The 18,999-nt window shown below is 36.7% G+C and overlaps 1 non-coding gene across 1 annotated transcript; it reads right to left on the bottom strand.

The window, feature by feature from the left end:
* Positions 1-13,897: 13,897 nt before the first annotated feature.
* On the bottom strand, positions 13,898-14,004 carry LOC114085361 (U6 spliceosomal RNA). The gene has a single exon (XR_003581462.2). It is a non-coding gene; the product is annotated as a U6 spliceosomal RNA (small nuclear RNA).
* Positions 14,005-18,999: the final 4,995 nt, after the last annotated feature.

Here is an 18,999-nt window from a genome sequence, read left to right as displayed (position 1 = left end):
ACTCTTCCCTTTCTCCCCACTCCCACTCAACCGCAGCAAATGGCTTCTCTTGATGGTCACTGAAACAAACAAGCCCTGAGTCACTACTGGCAAACAACCTCCGAGTCCTTCAGATAATTAGAGGAGGAAGTTAAACCTGTGGCATTGCCCCTGGCCTTTCTCTGATAGCACTGTGGCCATAGCATGGCTCTAAGATTAGTAATAGGACAAAGAGCCTTTCGCCTATTTAAATCATGAGCTTAAATCTAACCCTGATGGGAACATGGGCTTTCTGTACACGAGACATGACAGATCCTTCGAGAATGGGGGTCTGTGAAATTTTCTTTTCCTTTTTTATTTTTAAAAACATCCTTTGACTACCATTAAGAAAGTTATCTATATTCTTAACTGTTTTGTATCTCTAATGACACAAGGAAAAAAATGATGAAAAACAGATATGAACCAATTTAAGTAGCATTCAGGATTCTCCAGCATTGTATTAAAAGCTGGGGATGAAGTGAGGATCTGTGAGCAGGTGTATTAAGGTGTCAGGCTGTCCAAAGAGCCTCACAGAAATGGACGTGGAAACATCCAGATGCAATGAGAAAGGCAAGAAGGGAGTCACTCACTTAATACACAAATTTAAAATGACTAGGGCTCAGTCCTCACTGAAGGGGGCAAATCAAGATTATTTTACAAAGCACCACTCAGGAGTATTAGGAAAGACCAAATAATATTTTGACATCCTTTAAGATATATTTGAGGTAGGGAAAAATAGTAAGAGTCAATAAGGAGGACGGATATCAGGACCACCATCTGAGTTATGCTCCACTTTTGATGTGCTCCAGCAAGCCAAACAATATCTGTTTCCCAAAAGGGACAAAAACCTCCCTTCTTATTAAAAAAAAAAAGTGACTATACAATTCAGTCTGAACATGTACACCCAATAATTAAAATCTCAAGGACAGTTACAAGTGGGTCAGTCAACCTCCCCTCCTGTGCCTTTAAAAGAAGGCAAGTCAGAGACCCTGGGGGCACTCTTGCCCCTCCCATGTTCTCTGTGGGAGCTTTCTTACACTCCCACCTTAATCTCCTTTTTAATAAATTTCTGCTTGCTTGCTTATCTCAGTGTTTGTGGGTCTGTGGAATGCGATGAACCTGATTTCTACCAATAACATATTCACAAGTATCTCACTTCTAAGTCTGGAGAAATTAACTCTTTCCTAATAATAGTTTCCCCTTAACTCAATCTTGTTCTGGAGAAGTCCACTAGTGAGATTGCTTAATCTCTACAAGTACCTGACATACAAGTAATTGGGGCAATCTTATTGTATGATTATCCTTTTCTTTTAAATCTTGCTGAGAGTCAGGGACACATTTGATAAAAGCTATGGATTCTTTCTCTGGAGGAATGCATGCCCACTCAAAATGTTGTATGATTTTAGGGAACTCATAGACCTTCTGAAGCTCTTTCATGTACTCCTGGTTAAAAAAATAAATAAATAAAGACACAGCTAAATTCAGAATTTCTAAAAGCTAAGTTCCAAATGTATTATTCAGATATAAATAATTAGTCACTTATTTTACAGATGAGTTGAAATAAATTCCAAACTTAGCTAATGGGAAAGGGAAAGTTCAGCAGTCATGTACATTTTAGAATATTTCTGGTAAGAATGAAATGATGAAATGCTGATAACAGTAAGACCTAAAAACTCTGAAGTGGTGCCTTTGCTTCAAGCACTGTGCAAAGCACTTGGCATATTCTAGTTTATTTAAATCCTCACTCTGTGTTGTAAGTTTTGTAGCTTCTTGTAAATAAGTGGAAAAGTAGGTTTCAGGTGATTAAAACACCCACCCAAAGTCAAACAGCTGATAAGCAGAGTCTGAACAGAACAGGGAGGACCTTCACATCTAAGGTCTTTCAGAAGCTGCAGGGAAAACATCCCCAGCCGTTTGCCTTTAAAAGAAAACACTTTGATCTGGCTCTTAACAGCCAGCTCTCAATGACAATAACTTCCAAAAATAAAAAATAGCTTCCAAACACATAAATCTTTTCCTCTGGCTCTGCACAATAAGGTTTTGTGTTGCTTAGGGTGGTCTGAGGTGTCCTAAGCTTGCTTTCATTCTGTACTTTTTGTTTTGGAGTCTAAACATCACTTCCAAAAAACAGGATCACATGCCAGTTGGTGGCTGATTGAAGTGGTCAGGAGGTGGCATGGTGTTGCAAGGCATGATGCAGGAGTGGACACTAGTACGAGACACCTCCTCATCAGATCCTCTGTAAACCACCTCCAGTCTATCAGTGCTAATGCCTCACCATTTGATGATAATAAGTTTGTGATGGATAAGTTTGTGACTCTCTCCACAGGGATCTTTGAAACACGGTAGCTCCCACAGCAGGGAATCACAACTCCCCTTCTTTTTCTTGAATTGCTTAACTGGCTTTCTCTTGATTGCAGACAAGTTCATTACCCCACCTAGCCTAATGCTCTGGTTTGGGCAGAACAATATTGGAATTATCTTCATGAATCCATAACAGGGTTGGCCTTGAGAGTAGGCTGAGTGGATAGTTGCTTCTATGGTACAAGGCAGGGCTCTGTGTCCATAAATCTCACACTGCCCCCAGCACCTGTCACATCAATGTCACCCTGTTACATCAGTGAGAGATTCTGTCTTGTAGGGCATATTGTTCCATCCTACTATCATCCCTTTTAAAAGTGCCAACACCACCACACAGGCCCCCAGGGTAGAACTAGGATTTCTTGGAAGAGTTATTGGGAGTGGCATGGCTTGGGAAGATGACAGGAAGTCTGAGGCTGAGGTCTACTGGGAGGTGATAAGAGAGGATAAGAAAAAAGCAATACAGCCAGGTGCAGTGGCTTCTGCCTATAATCCCAGAGGCTCAGGAGGTTGAGGCAGGAGGATCAGGAGTTCAAAGCCAGCCTCAGCAATTTAGCAAGGTCCTCAGCAACATAGTGAGACCCTATCTCTAAATAAAATACAAAAAAGGGCTGGGGATGGGGCTCATTGGTTAAGTGCCTGGGTTCAATCCCTGGTACCAAGCAGGGGTGGGGGGAGGGAGAAAGCAATACAGTAAAATTTGGTTTTCTTCACAAATTCAGACCCTAGGTTTCTGAAGGAAATGCAAGCTTCTGCTGTGTGGAATTCAGGGCCTTGATTCACAGATAATTTTTTTTTTTTTTTTACCTTGACAACACAATGGTTCTTGACAATGGACTCATCTACTGGAAATCCCACAGAGAAGCATCAGGATTTTTTCCTATCAGAGGAAGAGTAAGGGTCAAATTAGGATATTTTCATTTTTTGATTTTGTTAAGAAAACATTTATTATATACTAAATAATGTTCAGTCCCATTTTATGCAATTTGACCATTTATATATGTGATTTTAAAGATAGAGTGAAATAACACAGATAAAATTATATTATAACTTTAGTGACTATTGGGTGGTTCCACATCTTATTTTTTTAGACTCATGTAGCACAAAGTGAAAAAAATCAACTAAATGAATTCATTTGGCTGATTTCAGCAAAAGAGTCAGCTAGTCTACAAGAGTTCTAGAGGGACAATTGGGTTCTACCCACAGTCACCATTAACTTTACAAGTAATATGTTATAGGAATTCCCTCTGTGTGGCACTACAGAAAAAAAGCCTACAGATGATGGGGACAACTAGGATCAGTTCAAACAGCATCTTACTTGAGAGCCCAAAATTTTCTGCTGACACATTTCACACACACATACAAACACACAAAATACACATACACATGTACATAGAATCTTAAATCAGAAAACACATGCTACTTTTGTGCTGCCTCAAAGAAATGCAAGCTGACATTTCAGAAAAGGTTAGAAAAAGGCAAAATGGACCAATGGATCTCTAGATACTAAGTACGCTCCCTACCATATATGAGCACTTGGGAAGTACCGGGTGGATGAATAATAATCAAAGGATCAAATATACACTACTCTTAAAATTACTCAAAGAACAGGTTAACTACATGCTTTCCCTTTAGGTCATAATACATTGTTTGCAAAACTCACTTTCAATTTTGGGGCCACATTGATTAATGATTAATTTCTATGTAAATACACTAATGATAGATCCGGTCATACTAGTTTTACTTATCTCTAGTTGCATATTACAAAATTAGAAATTTTTTACTTTCTGCTATTGATTTCCAAGTCAAATTCAACTATGAGAGAAACACGGGAAGATGCATATTAGCTTTTGAAAACTATAAACATATAAACAGAAGTTTTAGTTTCACAACCACATGGATTCCCAGGGGAATACAACTTTACAGAATTAAAAAGGGTAGGATAGAGCTGGGTTATGGCTCAGTAGTAGAGCACCTGCCTAACATGTATGAGGCATTGGGTTTGATCCTCAGCATCATATAAAAATAATAAATAAATAAATAAATATATGTATGTATTGTGTCCATCTACAACTAAAAAAAAAAAGAAGGTAGGACAAGGATGAGGCCTGAAAGCCTATTAGCAGATGTGCCCTAATTACAAGCTCATGTGATCATATTTTAAAAATTTCCGTCCTTGTCTGTAATTCCACATCCAGGAATTTATTCTTTAAAATAATAAGAGATGTAGGAAAGTATTTGTATGTGAGAATGTTTATCTCAGTTGTATTTAAATTTCCAAAACCTTACAAACAACCTAAATGCCTAATGATAGGCAATACATATAAACATTATTGCACACACAAGCAATGGAATGACCCATTATTCACACTAATATACACAAAGAATAAACTCTTAATTTCACAGGTAAACTGAATGATGCTCATTTATCCAGATATGATCAACCACTTTTGCTGAACTAAGATTGACTTTTTTTTTCAATTTTATTGAGGTTAAAGTAACCAAGATTGACAATTTAAAAAGCTGCATATATTTAAGATGTAAAACCTAATGATTAAATATGTGTATATTTATAGTTGTACATGTGAAATATTTACCACAAACTAATTAAAATATCCATCACTTCACATTTTTTTTTTTGCTACAACCACTATGAAGATAGTATGGTAGTTCCTCAGAAATTTAAAAATAGAACTAGTTTATGATCTAATAATTCCTCCTCTGATTTTATTTCCAAAAGGACTAAAATCTGCACTCCTTGTCCATTACAGTATTATTCACAATAGCCAAGATGTGGAATGAATCTAAATGTCCACTGACAGATGAATGCATAAAGAAAATTTGCTATAAATTGACAATGGGATATTAGGCATTTGTGGTAACAAAGATGAACATGGAGAACAGTATGCTAAGTAAAATCAGTCCACACAACAAGACAGATATTGCAAGATATCATAGATATGTAAAATCTAAAAATGTTCGACTCGTGGAAACAGTTGATCTCCTGGAAGAGAGTTAGTTGCCAAGGGCTGGAGAGAGGGACTGTAGGGAGATGTTGGTCCAGGGTTATAAGTTTAGTTATGCAGTATGAGTAAATTCTGGTGATCTGTTGTACTTCAATGTGACTATTATTATTAGTTAAAGATATTGAATTGTATATTTGAAATACGCTAGCAGGGTAAGTCTTAAATATTTTCACCACCAACAGGAACAACAGAAAAGGAAATTGAGAGTGACTCTGTGAAGTGAAAATTTACAAGCCTTCTATGAAAATGGACTGGCATGAGAAGGCCAGAAACCTTGTCAACTTTCAAGAGAGAGTAAATTGGCCACATCTATAGCAAAGCAGAAACCTGGGGTGGGGATGGGGAGAATTTCTTGGCTTGAGCAGAAGCAGAAATCTGAAAGACTAATGGCTGAACCTGAATCAGCCAAGCACAAGTTCATCAACCTAAGCTATCATATTGCTTGCATAGGACCAAAAGTTTATTTTTCCCTGATTAGTGAGTGGAAGCTTCCAAGGACAGTGAGGCCAATTGCAGATAATAAAAATGCTAATTTTGGTTCGTACAACTGAGTCATAGGGTGAGTAAGATTGCTTTGACTGCATTAATTAGTTACAATAATAGTAAAAATTTAAGTATCTCTAGATCTTAAAAAGTATTATAAAAATATATATAATTATATATGTGTGTGTGCATATATATGCACACACACATTCATAAACTTATCTTCTCTCTAAAAAATTTGTTCCTGGGCATGGTGCATTTTATTGAACATAACAAAAGTTTCCATCAAATCTTTGCTTAAATCAAATCTTTTTCCATTGGAAACTCACTCAAACAATGAGTCACTGAATTTCTTAGTTTCTTATTTTGAAATCATGTACAAGCATAAACTTCTTTCTGCTGGAGGCAAAAGGGCATAGAGATCGAACACTGTTCCACTTCTGGTCTGCCTGCATTAGCTGCCTGGCGAGCCGTGTCTGACATGTCACAGACATGTCACAAACATTCAATTAGCATTGCCTGCTGTTTTTCCTCCTCTGGAATGGAGAAGTAGGATCCTAGGTTGTTTAGGGGCAGTTTTAGCTCTATTCTAGGTCTTGATATCCTCTGATAGCCCCATAATTTTATTCTCCTTCCTTCTCCCTGGAATCACCAAACTTCAGAGTTAAAAACCATCAGAGCGTTCCACCTACTGTCAATCCCTTTACAAGTTATTGGCCAGCCTCAGTTTGAATCCAAAGTGCAAAGGAACTTATCTACTTCCAACTCTACCCTCCACAGCCCTTTGCCTTTGGCCAGCTTCAACAATTAGGGAAAATACTGAAACTGAATCCATATATTGAAACCATTTTTTGATGGTCCTTGTTTCTTTCCCTCAGAACCATATTAAGACAGTGTTGTTTCTCTGGGACAGGAGATCCCCTTTAATTATCCCAAGGTTGTCTGGTCTCTGCTGAGCCTTCTCCTTCCAAGTCTGGACAGTAAGTTTTCCTATGCCATGGTTTAAGGTCAGATCAACACAGTATTAAGTGGGTATGATCACCTCCCTCTCTTTAGACACTCTATATCTGCTAATTTAACCCAGTTTAGAATTTTGGAGGTATCATGTTACACTTGATTTGGAAGCCCCCAGTTCTACGAGTTGTATTATTACCCACAATTCTTTTCTGTGCAGTTTCATGCAAGACTCTATTTATTCCTGTTACATTTCATCCTTTTAAGATCGAACCTTTATTCTTCTGCTAGGACTTAATAAGTATGTTTTATATGTGCTTATGCTCATTGACAATGATGAATGTTGAACAGCTATTGGTGCAGGACACAGGTCTCCAGGTTGACATTGATCCGTTATTTAGCATCCTTGGAGAAAAGCTGTTTATCCAGCTACAAATCCTCCTACAGACACCTCCATTCAGCATTCATGTTTCTGATTTGATAACCATCATGGACAGATACTGTCAGATACCTTACTAAAACATGGATGCACTGTATCTGCTCTCCTCCCTGCTCAATTACTCAAAGAGACGAAGGAGCAGAACCGACCTACCAGTTTTCATGACTCTATTTTCCTAAAGATTTTCAGACCATTGTGTTTTTCCATTCAAAAATATGTGTCTACTGTCTGCTAGGTTTCAGGAACAGTGCCAGACACAGCCACAGAGGGTCCATATCTCTAGGGAGTTTATTGTCTTTTAACAATGTATTCTAGATTTTTCTCCTTGAAACAATACCAAACTGTTCCCTCTCTTTCATGGTTTAGCACAGAGTCAAGCACAATGTATATCTGCTAGAGTAAATTTAATAATTATTGCAACTGGAATTTATTGAGGCAGATACTATGTGAATAATGGATTTGGATTATGCATTCAATTTTAAGGACAGAAGACAGACTTCTCTCTCATGTTGCAGATAAGGAAACTGAAGCACAGGGTGGTTAGGCAATTTACCTAGCCACACGTTTGGGGAATGGTGTAATCTTCATACCCAATCATCTGACAATAAATGTCACACAAGCTAAGTCCCTACACTGTGGCTGATGACCCATTTACTCAGATGGAATTAATGAAGAATGGGTCTCATTTGGTAACCTAGAAATTTATAAAACCTCAGGGAAAAAAAGTTTTCTAAAAGAATTTAAGCAAACAACCTACAAACTCATCTAACTGTGGTGGAAAGATAAAAATTTTAGAGACCTTTTCATTTGAAAATAAGGTATTCTTATAAAACAATTAGATATAAAATTATGATTATTTTATCACCATAATTTAAATTCTCTCAGCACAAAGCAGTGGCAGGACTCCCTTGTTCACATCACTGCTCTTTCACAAAAATCAAATCACTTTAGATGTAGGAGGTTCCTTAGAAGTTCTTCAATAAAGTATCAGATGAGCGATGGTATCAGGTAAATTTTAAGCCCCTTTCAGCTTCAAAACTGTGTATAATTTGCAGGAAGAACATTTTTCAATCACATTAAGTTTGGGGTTTTACCATCTTAATTTAACAGATTTTTTCCCAATCTGAACATCTATCTTTTGCAACAACTAATTTAAAAAAACACGATAGAGATTTGTTTTAATTATTTACAAAAAATTAATTTTTTTTCAGTAACTAAGGGATCAGGTAAGACCCTTCTGGGAGTCCTTATAATGTATAATGACACTTCCTATTAGCATATTCATTCTTGAGCTTATTTCATGATATATTTTTTTGTGATGCTTAATAATTATACAGTTGAGTTGATAGTCTCTAAATAAACAAGACAACCCTGGCTTTACTCTTATAATTAAAAAGGCCCTAGACAGGCAAGCCTACAGGTTATCATTAGGAAAGAAACATTAGCCACAACCAACATTTCCATCTGTTCTAAAGATTTCCAATACTGAACTACTCCATAAAATAGTTGGCAAGGTACAGATTAAATATTTCATAATCTCACCTTTTGGAATGATCATCTTGTCATTCTTATCCAGAGACTTGCCTTTCTAAACCAGAGGAAGTACCCTGGAGCCAATGTGTTCCTCTGTGTATCTAAAATTAAGCATCCAGTTGGTGGTTAAATTAAGATCTGACCTTGTACAACTGAAACACAAGCGGTCCCTGGCACAGGGTCAAGTATTACCCATGACTTCTCCAGACTCTCATCAAAAGAAACGCAAGCCCACAGAGGGCTAATAAGATTATCTGTGTCCTGATTGGTTCAAACAGCTCCCCTGAAAAGAAATGACCCACCAGTTCAGTTTTGGGGAGGGTTCCTGCTGCAGGAACAAAACCAAACCACTTAGAACTAAAGCACCTTTTAAAATTATGTATCTAAGACATAAATCTGTGATTTAGGTATCTAGGGACCCTAATTTCTTTGGGCAAATTTTTACCCACAGCATTTCTCATTCTTCATTGTTTAGACTCTGGTCAATTCTAATTAAATACAGCCTTCCTATACTAACTGCCTCTTTGATTTGCATTTAATGATTGCCTATCTAACACACAGATGGGAACAGGGCACTTCGTGACATCTCTACTGACCCAGAGATTTTAGATCAAGTTATATTACAGACCATATAGTCTAGAAAAAAGTAAGTCGTTTTTAAGGTCAAGTTTTAGCATGTATAGTCTAGAGAAAAGTAAGGAGCAGATGTAAAGAAAGCAAAAAATTGAGGATTTTAATTTAGGAGAGTTGTTTGATGAAGTGATGATGATGATGATGGTGGTGATAAAGTCTTCTGTCTCTGTCTTAGTAATTTTCTAATGAAAACTCTGGGCTTCAAGTTAGTTTTTTTTTTTTTTTTGCTGTTCATTTTTAATGTTTTATTTTATTTTTTTAAATTTTTTTATTGTTGGTTGTTCAAAACATTACAAATTTCTTGATATATCATATTTCACACTTTGATTCAAGTGGGTTATGAACTCCCATTTTTACCCCATATACAGATTGCAGAATCACATCAGTTACACATCCATTGATTTACATATTGCCATACTAGTGTCTGTTGTGTTCTGCTGCCTTTCCTATCCTCTACTATCCCCCCTCCCCTCCCCTCCCCTCCCCTCTTCTCTCTCTACCCCCTCTACTGTCATTCATTTCTCCCCCTTGTATTATTTTTCCCTTTCCCCTCACTTCCTCTTGTATGTACTTTTGTATAACCCTGAGGGTCTCCTTCCATTTCCATGCAATTTCCCTTCTCTCTCCCTTTCCCTCCCACCTCTCATCCCTATTTAATGTTAATCTTCTTCTCCTGCTCTTCGTCCCTACTCTGTTCTTAGTTACTCTCCTTATATCAAAGAAGACATTTGGCATTTGTTTTTTAGGGATTGGCTAGCTTCACTTAGCATAATCTGCTCTAATGCCATCCATTTCCCTGCAAATTCTATGATTTTGTCATTTTTTAATGCAGAGTAATACTCCATTGTGTATAAATGCCACATTTTTCTTATACATTCGTCTATTGAAGGGCATCTAGGTTGGTTCCACAGTCTTGCTATTGTGAATTGTGCTGCTATGAACATCGATGTAGCAGTGTCCCTGTAGCATGCTCTTTTTAGGTCTTTAGGGAATAGACCGAGAAGGGGAATAGCTGGGTCAAATGGTGGCTCCATTCCCAGCTTTCCAAGAAATCTCCATACTGCTTTCCAAATTGGCTGCACCAATTTGCAGTCCCACCAGCAATGTACAAGTGTACCCTTTTCCCCACATCCTCGCCAGCACTTATTGTTGTTTGACTTCCTAATGGCTGCCAATCTTACTGGAGTGAGATGGTATCTTAGGGTGGTTTTGATTTGCATTTCTCTGACTGCTAGAGATGGTGAGCATTTTTTCATGTACTTGTTGATTGACTGTATGTCCTCCTCTGAGAAGTGTCTGTTCAGGTCCTTGGCCCATTTGTTGATTGGGTTGTTTGTTATCTTATTGTCTAATTTTTTGAGTTCTTTGTATACTCTGGATATTAGGGCTCTATCTGAAGTGTGAGGAGTAAAGATTTGTTCCCAGGATGTAGGCTCCCTGTTTACCTCTCTTATTGTTTCTTTTGCTGAGAAAAAACTTTTTAGTTTGAGTAAGTCCCATTTGTTGATTCTAGTTATTAACTTTTGTGCTATGGGTGTCCTATTGAGGAATTTGGAGCCCGACCCCACAGTATGTAGATCGTAGCCAACTTTTTCTTCTATCAGACGCCGTGTCTCTGATTTGATATCAAGCTCCTTGATCCATTTTGAATTAACTTTTGTGCATGGTGAGAGAAAGGGATTCAGTTTCATTTTGTTGCATATGGATTTCCAGTTTTCCCAGCACCATTTGTTGAAGATGCTATCCTTCCTCCATTGCATGCTTTTAGCCCCTTTATCAAATATAAGGTAGTTGTAGTTTTGTGGATTGGTTTCTGTGTCCTCTATTCTGTACCATTGGTCCACCCGCCTGTTTTGGTACCAGTACCATGCTGTTTTTGTTACTATTGCTCTGTAGTATAGTTTGAAGTCTGGTATCGCTATACCGCCTGATTCACACTTCCTGCTTAGCATTGTTTTTGCTGTTCTGGTCTTTTATTTTTCCATATGAATTTCATGATTGCTTTCTCTATTTCTACAAGAAATGCCGTTGGGATTTTGATTGGCATTGCATTAAACCTATAGAGAACTTTTGGTAATATCGCCATTTTGATGATGTTAGTTCTGCCTATCTATGAACAGGGTATATTTTTCCATCTTCTAAGATCTTCTTCTATTTCTCTCTTTAGGGTTCTGTAGTTTTCATTGTATAAGTCTTTCATCTCTTTTGTTAGGTTGATTCCCAAGTATTTTATTTTTTTTGAAGATATTGTGAATGGAGTGGTTGTCCTCATTTCCATTTCAGAGGGTTTGTCGCTGATATACAGGAATGCCTTTGATTTATGCGTGTTGATTTTATATCCTGCCACTTTGCTGAATTCATTTATTAGCTCTAATAGTTTCTTTGTAGACCCTTTTGGGTCTGCTAGGTATAGAATCATGTCACCTGCAAATAGTGATAATTTAAGTTCTTCTTTTCGTATTTTTATGCCTTTAATTTCTTTCGTCTGTCTAATTGCTCTGGCCAGTGTTTCAAGAACTATATTGAACAGAAGTGGAGAGAGAGGGCATCCCTGTCTTGTTCCAGATTTTAGAGGGAATGCCTTCAATTTTTCTCCATTCAGAATGATGCTAGCCTGAGGCTTAGCATAGATTGCTTTTACAATATTGAGGTATGTTCCTGTTATCCCTAGTTTTTCTAGAGTTTTGAACATAAAGGGATGCTGTACTTTGTCGAATGCTTTTTCCGCATCTATCGAGATGATCATATGGTTCTTATTTTTAAGTCTATTGATGTGGTGAATAACATTTATTGATTTCTGTATATTGAACCAGCTTTGCATCCCAGGGATGAATCTCTAAGAATTTTTTAATTTCCTCCTTGATGTCTTCTATAACCTACTGATTATTCAGTAACCTATTGTTCATTCTCCAAGTGATGTATGCTTTTTCCTTCCTTCTTTTATCATTGATTTTCAGTTTCATTCCATTATGATCAGATAAGATGCATGGTATTATCTCTACTCCTTTATATTGTCTAAGAGTTGCCCTGTGACATAATATATGATCTATTTTTGAGAAGGATCCATGTGCTGCTGAGAAAAAAAGTGTAACTGCTTGATGTTGGGTGGTATATTCTATATATGTCAATTAAGTCTAGGTTATTAATTGTGTTATTGAGTTCTATAGTTTCCTTATTCAACTTTTGTTTGGAAGATCTGTCCAGTGGCGAGAGAGGTGTGTTGAAGTCTCCCATGATTATTGTATGGTGGTCTATTAGACTATTGAACTTGAGAAGAGTTTGTTTGACGAACATAGCTGCACCATTGTTTGGGGCATATATATTTATGATTGTTATGTCTTGTTGGTGTATGGTTCCTTTAAGCAGTATGTAGTCTCCCTCTTTATCCCTTTTGATTAACTTTGGCTTGAAATCTATTTTATTTGATATGAGTATGGACACTCCTGCTTGTTTCCGAAGTCCATATGAGTGATATGATTTTTCCCAACCTTTCACCTTCAGCCTATGGATGTCTTTTCCTATCAAATGCATCTCCTGTAGGCAGCATATTGTTGGGTCTTGTTTTGTGATCCATTCTACTAGCCTGTGTCTCTTAATTGGTGAGTTTAAGCCATTAACATTTAGGGTTATTATTGAGATATGGGTTGTTCTTCCAGCCATATTTGTTTATTTATGTTACTAAACATGGTTTGTTTTCCTCTTTGATTATTTCCCCCCCCTTTACTCTCCTACCTCCCACTGTTGGTTTTCATTGTTATTTTCCATTTCCTCTTCCTGTAATGTTTTGCCGAGGATGTTTTGAAGAGATGGTTTTCTAGCTGCAAATTCTTTTAACTTTTGTTTATCGTGGAAGATTTTAATTTCATCTTCAATCCTGAAGCTTAATTTTGCTGGATACACAATTCTTGGTTGGAACCCATTTTCTTTCAGTGTTTGAAATATGTTATTCCAGGATCTTCTAGCTTTCAGAGTCTGTGTTGAAAGATCAGCTGTTATCCTGATTGGCTTACCCCTAAATGTAATCTGCTTCCTTTCTCTTGTAGCTTTTAAAATTCTCTCCTTATTCTGTATGTTGGGCATCTTCATTATAATGTGTCTAGGTGTGGATCTCTTATGATTTTGCACATTCGGCGTCCTGTAGGCTTCTAGGATTTGGGATTCTGTCTCATTCTTCAAGTCTGGGAAGTTTTCTCGTATTATTTCATTGAATAGATTGCTCATTCCTTTGGTTTGGAGTTCTGTACCTTCCTGTATCCCAATGACTCTTAAGTTTGGTCTCTTAATGTTATCCCATATTTCTTGGATGTTCTGCTCATGGTTTCTTAACAGTCATGCTGAGCTGTCTATGTTCTTTTCAAGTTGAAATACTTTGTCTTCATTGTCTGATGTTCTATCTTCTAAGTGTTCTACTCTGCTGGTAGTATTCTCCATTGAGTTTTTAATTTGGTTTAAAAATATGGAACACTTCATGAATTTGCGTGTCATCCTTGTGCAGGGGCCATGCTAATATTCTCTGTATCATTCCAATTTTAGTATATGTGCTGCCGAAGCGAGCACTCAAGTTAGTTTTTGACATGGCTATCCTTGGGCTAACCAAGGCTACTCTCAGCATTCACAAGGTTTCTGTCCCTTCTACCACACTAAAACAACTCTCCCTGAAGATCTCTGGCCTCCTAACTTTAAAGCTGAAGGCGCTCCTCACTTCTCATTTTACAGGTCCTCTGTGACATTTGTTGTCAAGGTTCTTGCCCTTTCTCCTGCCTCAGTAGTCTCTGAGCTCCTGGGAGCATGAATTGCTTTTCTTTCTTTTCTCAACTTTCTGGTCTTAGTGTTTGACGTTAATGAATAAATATACAGATAGTAGGGACTTTATGACTTTGATTTAAAAGTTTGAAAAAGCATAAATGTGAAATGAGAGGTCCTGCTTCCTCTACCTGGGATAGAGAGGGTTCACGTTAGTCATCCTCAGAGCAAACTCCAAGAAATATTTCATGTTTATGCCACCGTTGACTCTGTATTGAAAGTGTCAAGCATGGAGATTAAAAACACTTTTGCTAATTATTATCTAATAATTCAGAATTATTCAATAACATTTTTTCCTGGAAAGCACTACTATTACAAAATGTTTTAACTTTTATACAATGCTTTTATATTTATAATATTGAAAATTCAAATAAATTCATTTAAAGTGTGATGCCAAATTATGGGAAGAAGTGTACTCATCACTTTGAAATGTGGTTTGTCATATTTCAGTAAAATTTCTGTTTCTAAATCAATTTATACCTGTCTTACCCATTTATATTATAGCTGTTAGTACAGATTTTTCTATATCATACTATATGTTAAATGATGCTTAAAATGACAGAAAGGACAAAGACGAGTAGACAGTGAGAGAGAGAGAGAGAGAGAGAGAGAGACAGAGAGGTTGCGTGATAAAAGGAATGAGAACAAGTTACTAAAGACAGTCCTGCAAATAAATCTTGCTTTACTACTTGCTGTTTCTGTACCTTCAATTAATTATTTAAATTTTTGATATGAAATTTATTCATCTGTATTATGAGAATAATAACACAATGACCATGGCACCCCCCATTTTCATGAGGTCTGTTCCTGAAGTAGTTAGTTATTGATACACACAAATAAAACGTACTTTGAGTACCTCAAATATTTGAAAGAATGATCTGTTCCTTATGTTAATATTTTCTTCCACATTTGCCTATTTTGGAAGCTGGCTCTTCCTGTGGGTTTTCTTAAAGTGGAAATAAAATGATCCCAGATTTTTGCACAATGTTCCTCTGGTTTGTCTGGTGAGGGTGTGTTTAGGGAGAGCTGTGACTTAATTGTGAAGGGTTACTGAACTCTGCTATCATGCTGAAGGTACATTGAAGGCACTGACATCCAAATACACGTGGCTTCTCTCTATATTTAGGAAGACATGCATGTCCTATTTCAAGCTGATAATTATAGCAAATGATACTGAAGAGTCTTAGGTTAAAATGGTTGGGGCATAGTGTTAGAGGGCCTGTCCTTGGACCTATTCATTTCTATTTTGGGAATAAGGACTGTATGCTTCCAGGGTACATCGTCGTGACATCTTGGCATTCGGGCTTAAGGCACCTGCCGCTACCCCACTCCCCACTTTGTCCACAGGTACTCTGTGTTCATGAGAACAGGCGTGAGGCTTGCTGGCTTTTGTGGATTAAAAATACAGCTATTGCTACGATTAGTCATGAAGTCACATCCACTTTCTTTGCCCCACAGCGCCAGTCATCACATTCCTATTGACCCAGCCCAACCCACTCTTTATAAAGCCTTATCAGAAATGCTGCTTTACCTCCGTGCTCTTAGTAAAACTGAACTATTCAAACAACGTGGAGAGTCCTGCTCTCTTATTATTTCGTTGTTTAGTAAGCAATACCTATATTTGTATCTCTCTTGGCTCCATATTTACTTCTGTGGATTTTAGATTTTTCGTTATTTTGCATTTGGGGTCTGTGATTTAAAAAATGCAGATTTGGTTTCAACTGTGCATAAATAAGACTGTAAATGTGAGGGGAAAAAATCTGTTTTTTTCAGTATGTTCCCCAGTGCCTTGGTAGTTTGCTTTGGCTGGGCTGTGCACTGTTTTCTGATGGAAAACCCAACAACAGAATCTATGACTCCAATGTATTAGCATGAACACCTCTAGGAGTGCTGATGTCATAGGTCCTTGGAAGGAGCCCCACTGTTGACATCACTCTGGTCATTTCGTTGCCATGCAGCAGCACAAAGACAAGGTGACAAGAGGGCAGTCTTTAGTAAGGTACTGTATAGGTAGTCATACTAAATCCATGATGAGCAAAGGGAGTGGGGAGTGTTCTGTACAGGGTTTCATTTTCACTTACCCTTTATTAAGGGTGGCTGGCAAAGGGGTTGACACGTAGGAAGCACCTTTCAAATACGCCTTCAGCGATTTTGCTTAACACCGGGGACTTGTCCATATGGGTTAACTGTTATTTCCTGTATAATTTAACTGAAGATTATTTTGATTCAAACTGAGTCATGATAAGTTCTTCAAAAGCTGATTGATATTATTATTTTTTGTTTATAACAAAGTTCTTAATTTTTAGTTCTGTGAAAGACATTTTGAGTGTATTTAGAAGAAACAAATGAGTTTAATGAAGGCAAGGGATGTATATTTTAGTCATGTGTGTGTGTGTGTGTGTGTGTGTGTGTGTGAGAGAGAGAGAGAGAGAGAGAGAGAGGTACTGGGGATTTAACTCAGGGGTACTCTGTCACTGAGCTATACCCCTAGCCCTTTTATATTTTTATTTTGGGACAGGGTCTCACTAAGTTGTTGAGGTTAGCCTCCATCCTTCTCCCTTGGCCACCCGAGTTGTACCACCTGCTTGGATGATTTTAGGCATAAGATTTACCAATATTTTTGTGACTTAAGGCAAACATTTAAGTGTCCATGCCTGTTTCCTCCTAAATAATACTGCTCTTATTATTTCACACTATTGTTGTTGAGAATAAAATAAGAGCATAATTAAGAAAATTGACAATCCCTATGCAGATACAGGATTTACTATTATAATATCATACTTCTGAGACATAAAATAGACATTAAAGAAAGTATGCCATTTGGATCTCTCTTCCATATATGTAGGCATACATTTTAGCAAGCATAGAATGTGGAACTAGACATTTCAGGGTATGCTAAGATGGGTGGGATACATGGTTCTAGCTCTAGAAGTTTACCTTTGTGTAGAGAACAAAACCACAACAAAAGCCAGAATTTGGTAAGAGAGTTCAGACCTAACTGTGAAGGAGAGAATCTGAGAACAAAGACACACATACACATACAAACACACACACATATTTCAACTTAAAAAAATAATTTTATATTAATGGATTACCAAAGAAATTTAAGAACTTTCTTTTTCTTCTCGTATCTTTTAATTCTGACCTATTTTTTAAAAAAAAAAAATTTCAGTTGTAGATGGATGCAATACCTTTATTTATTTATTTGTATTTGGTGCTGAGCATCAAACCCAGTTCCTCATACATATAAGGCAAGAGCTACAATCCCAGCCCCTAATTCTGACCTCTTACATAACCCCAATTGGTAGTGCTAAGGCAAGGAGACTTTTGCTATTCTTAATATCATGTTTAACACAAACCAAACGTAATTATAATCAACATTATACAATAAAGGTATTAGCAGCCAAAGGAAATTTTGAATTATTGAAATTATTATATTCTGTTCATTCTGAAAAAAACTGTAGTATTCCTGTGCTCTGGTTATGTTTCAATTTTTAACTGTAGTTGTAATTGCATGATGACATTTTATTAATTAGTATTTGATTATGAAAATTATCATTTAAAATTACCTCTTATGGAAGAAATTATATAAATTTGATGAAGAAAACTCACCATGCTAAAATTAAAAATTTCAATGTAAATCCATCCTTTTCACCATTAAAAATTCCACTCTTTCCCCTTTGCTTTCAGATTTTATTGTTTATATTTCAATTTTGTATATGTTAAGATAATTTTAGTATAAAATATAAGCTTAATGATTCAGGAAACTAGAAAAAATGTGATTATTTCTGCTAAGATTAGGTTTCTCTTTAGTAGAATAACGTTAGTACTGGGACAAAATACTTTGGATTTTCAGAAGGTATTTCTACTAAATATTTGGCTTTTGTGGCTTCACGTGAGGATTTAATATATAATTGTTATACAAATAAAGCATATTTTTCATATTTCCTTGATGTATGCTGTAATTGAAAAAGTCTTAAAATCAAATTGAGGTTTGAGGTTTTGTTGAGTTTGGAATGTCTAAGTAATTTTCTAATTCTAAATATCTAGTCCATTCACTCTAGATGAATATTTTCAAGGAGGTTTTAGGAAAGAAATAATAGTAAACTGGCTCATTGGCTGTAGAGACCCTGACAAAATCCAGAAAGGTAGGACCCAAAGAAGAAGATGAATGTGGGATTCTCATCAATGCAATATTTGACAAATATATATATTGAGTTTCTATAATACTAGGTACTTAAATACTGGTACCAAAAAACTAGCTAGTTGCTATGCATGAGAATTTTTCATTTATATCTATGAAGTGAATGCTAAATGAGTAAGAAAATGAATCATGGCAAACTCTGTGAAGAAAATAGGTATGGCAATAGTTAATAATTGATGTGAGAAGACGTCTTTTAGAAAGGACAGTCTGAGAGGTAACACATTTGTGCTAAGACTTTTCACAGATCGGAATAACCAGCAACAGAAAGTTATAAAGGACAGTCTCAGGCAGGTGAAACTGCAAGTTTAGTTTTTACTTGTTACCTTGAGGCAAAAAGAATGTACCATGTTTGAGGAAGAATTGACAAAAGAACAAGTCAATCTGAAGTTTAGTGAAGAAGGGTAAGGATGGGAGGTGGACTATGGATAGAAGCTTAAATTTTATTTAAAATGAAATGGGGGGTGAATTAAATGACTTTAAGCAGGAGATGGATAATCTGGTTTATTACTAAAAAAATAGAAAGTACCACTTGGGGCCAATGACCT

This window comes from Marmota flaviventris, chromosome 1, assembly GCF_047511675.1.
Source record: "Marmota flaviventris isolate mMarFla1 chromosome 1, mMarFla1.hap1, whole genome shotgun sequence".
NCBI lineage: Eukaryota > Metazoa > Chordata > Mammalia > Rodentia > Sciuridae > Marmota > Marmota flaviventris.
The sequence above is the reverse complement of the archived record's forward strand: the minus strand, read 5'-3'. Positions and strand labels throughout refer to the sequence as shown.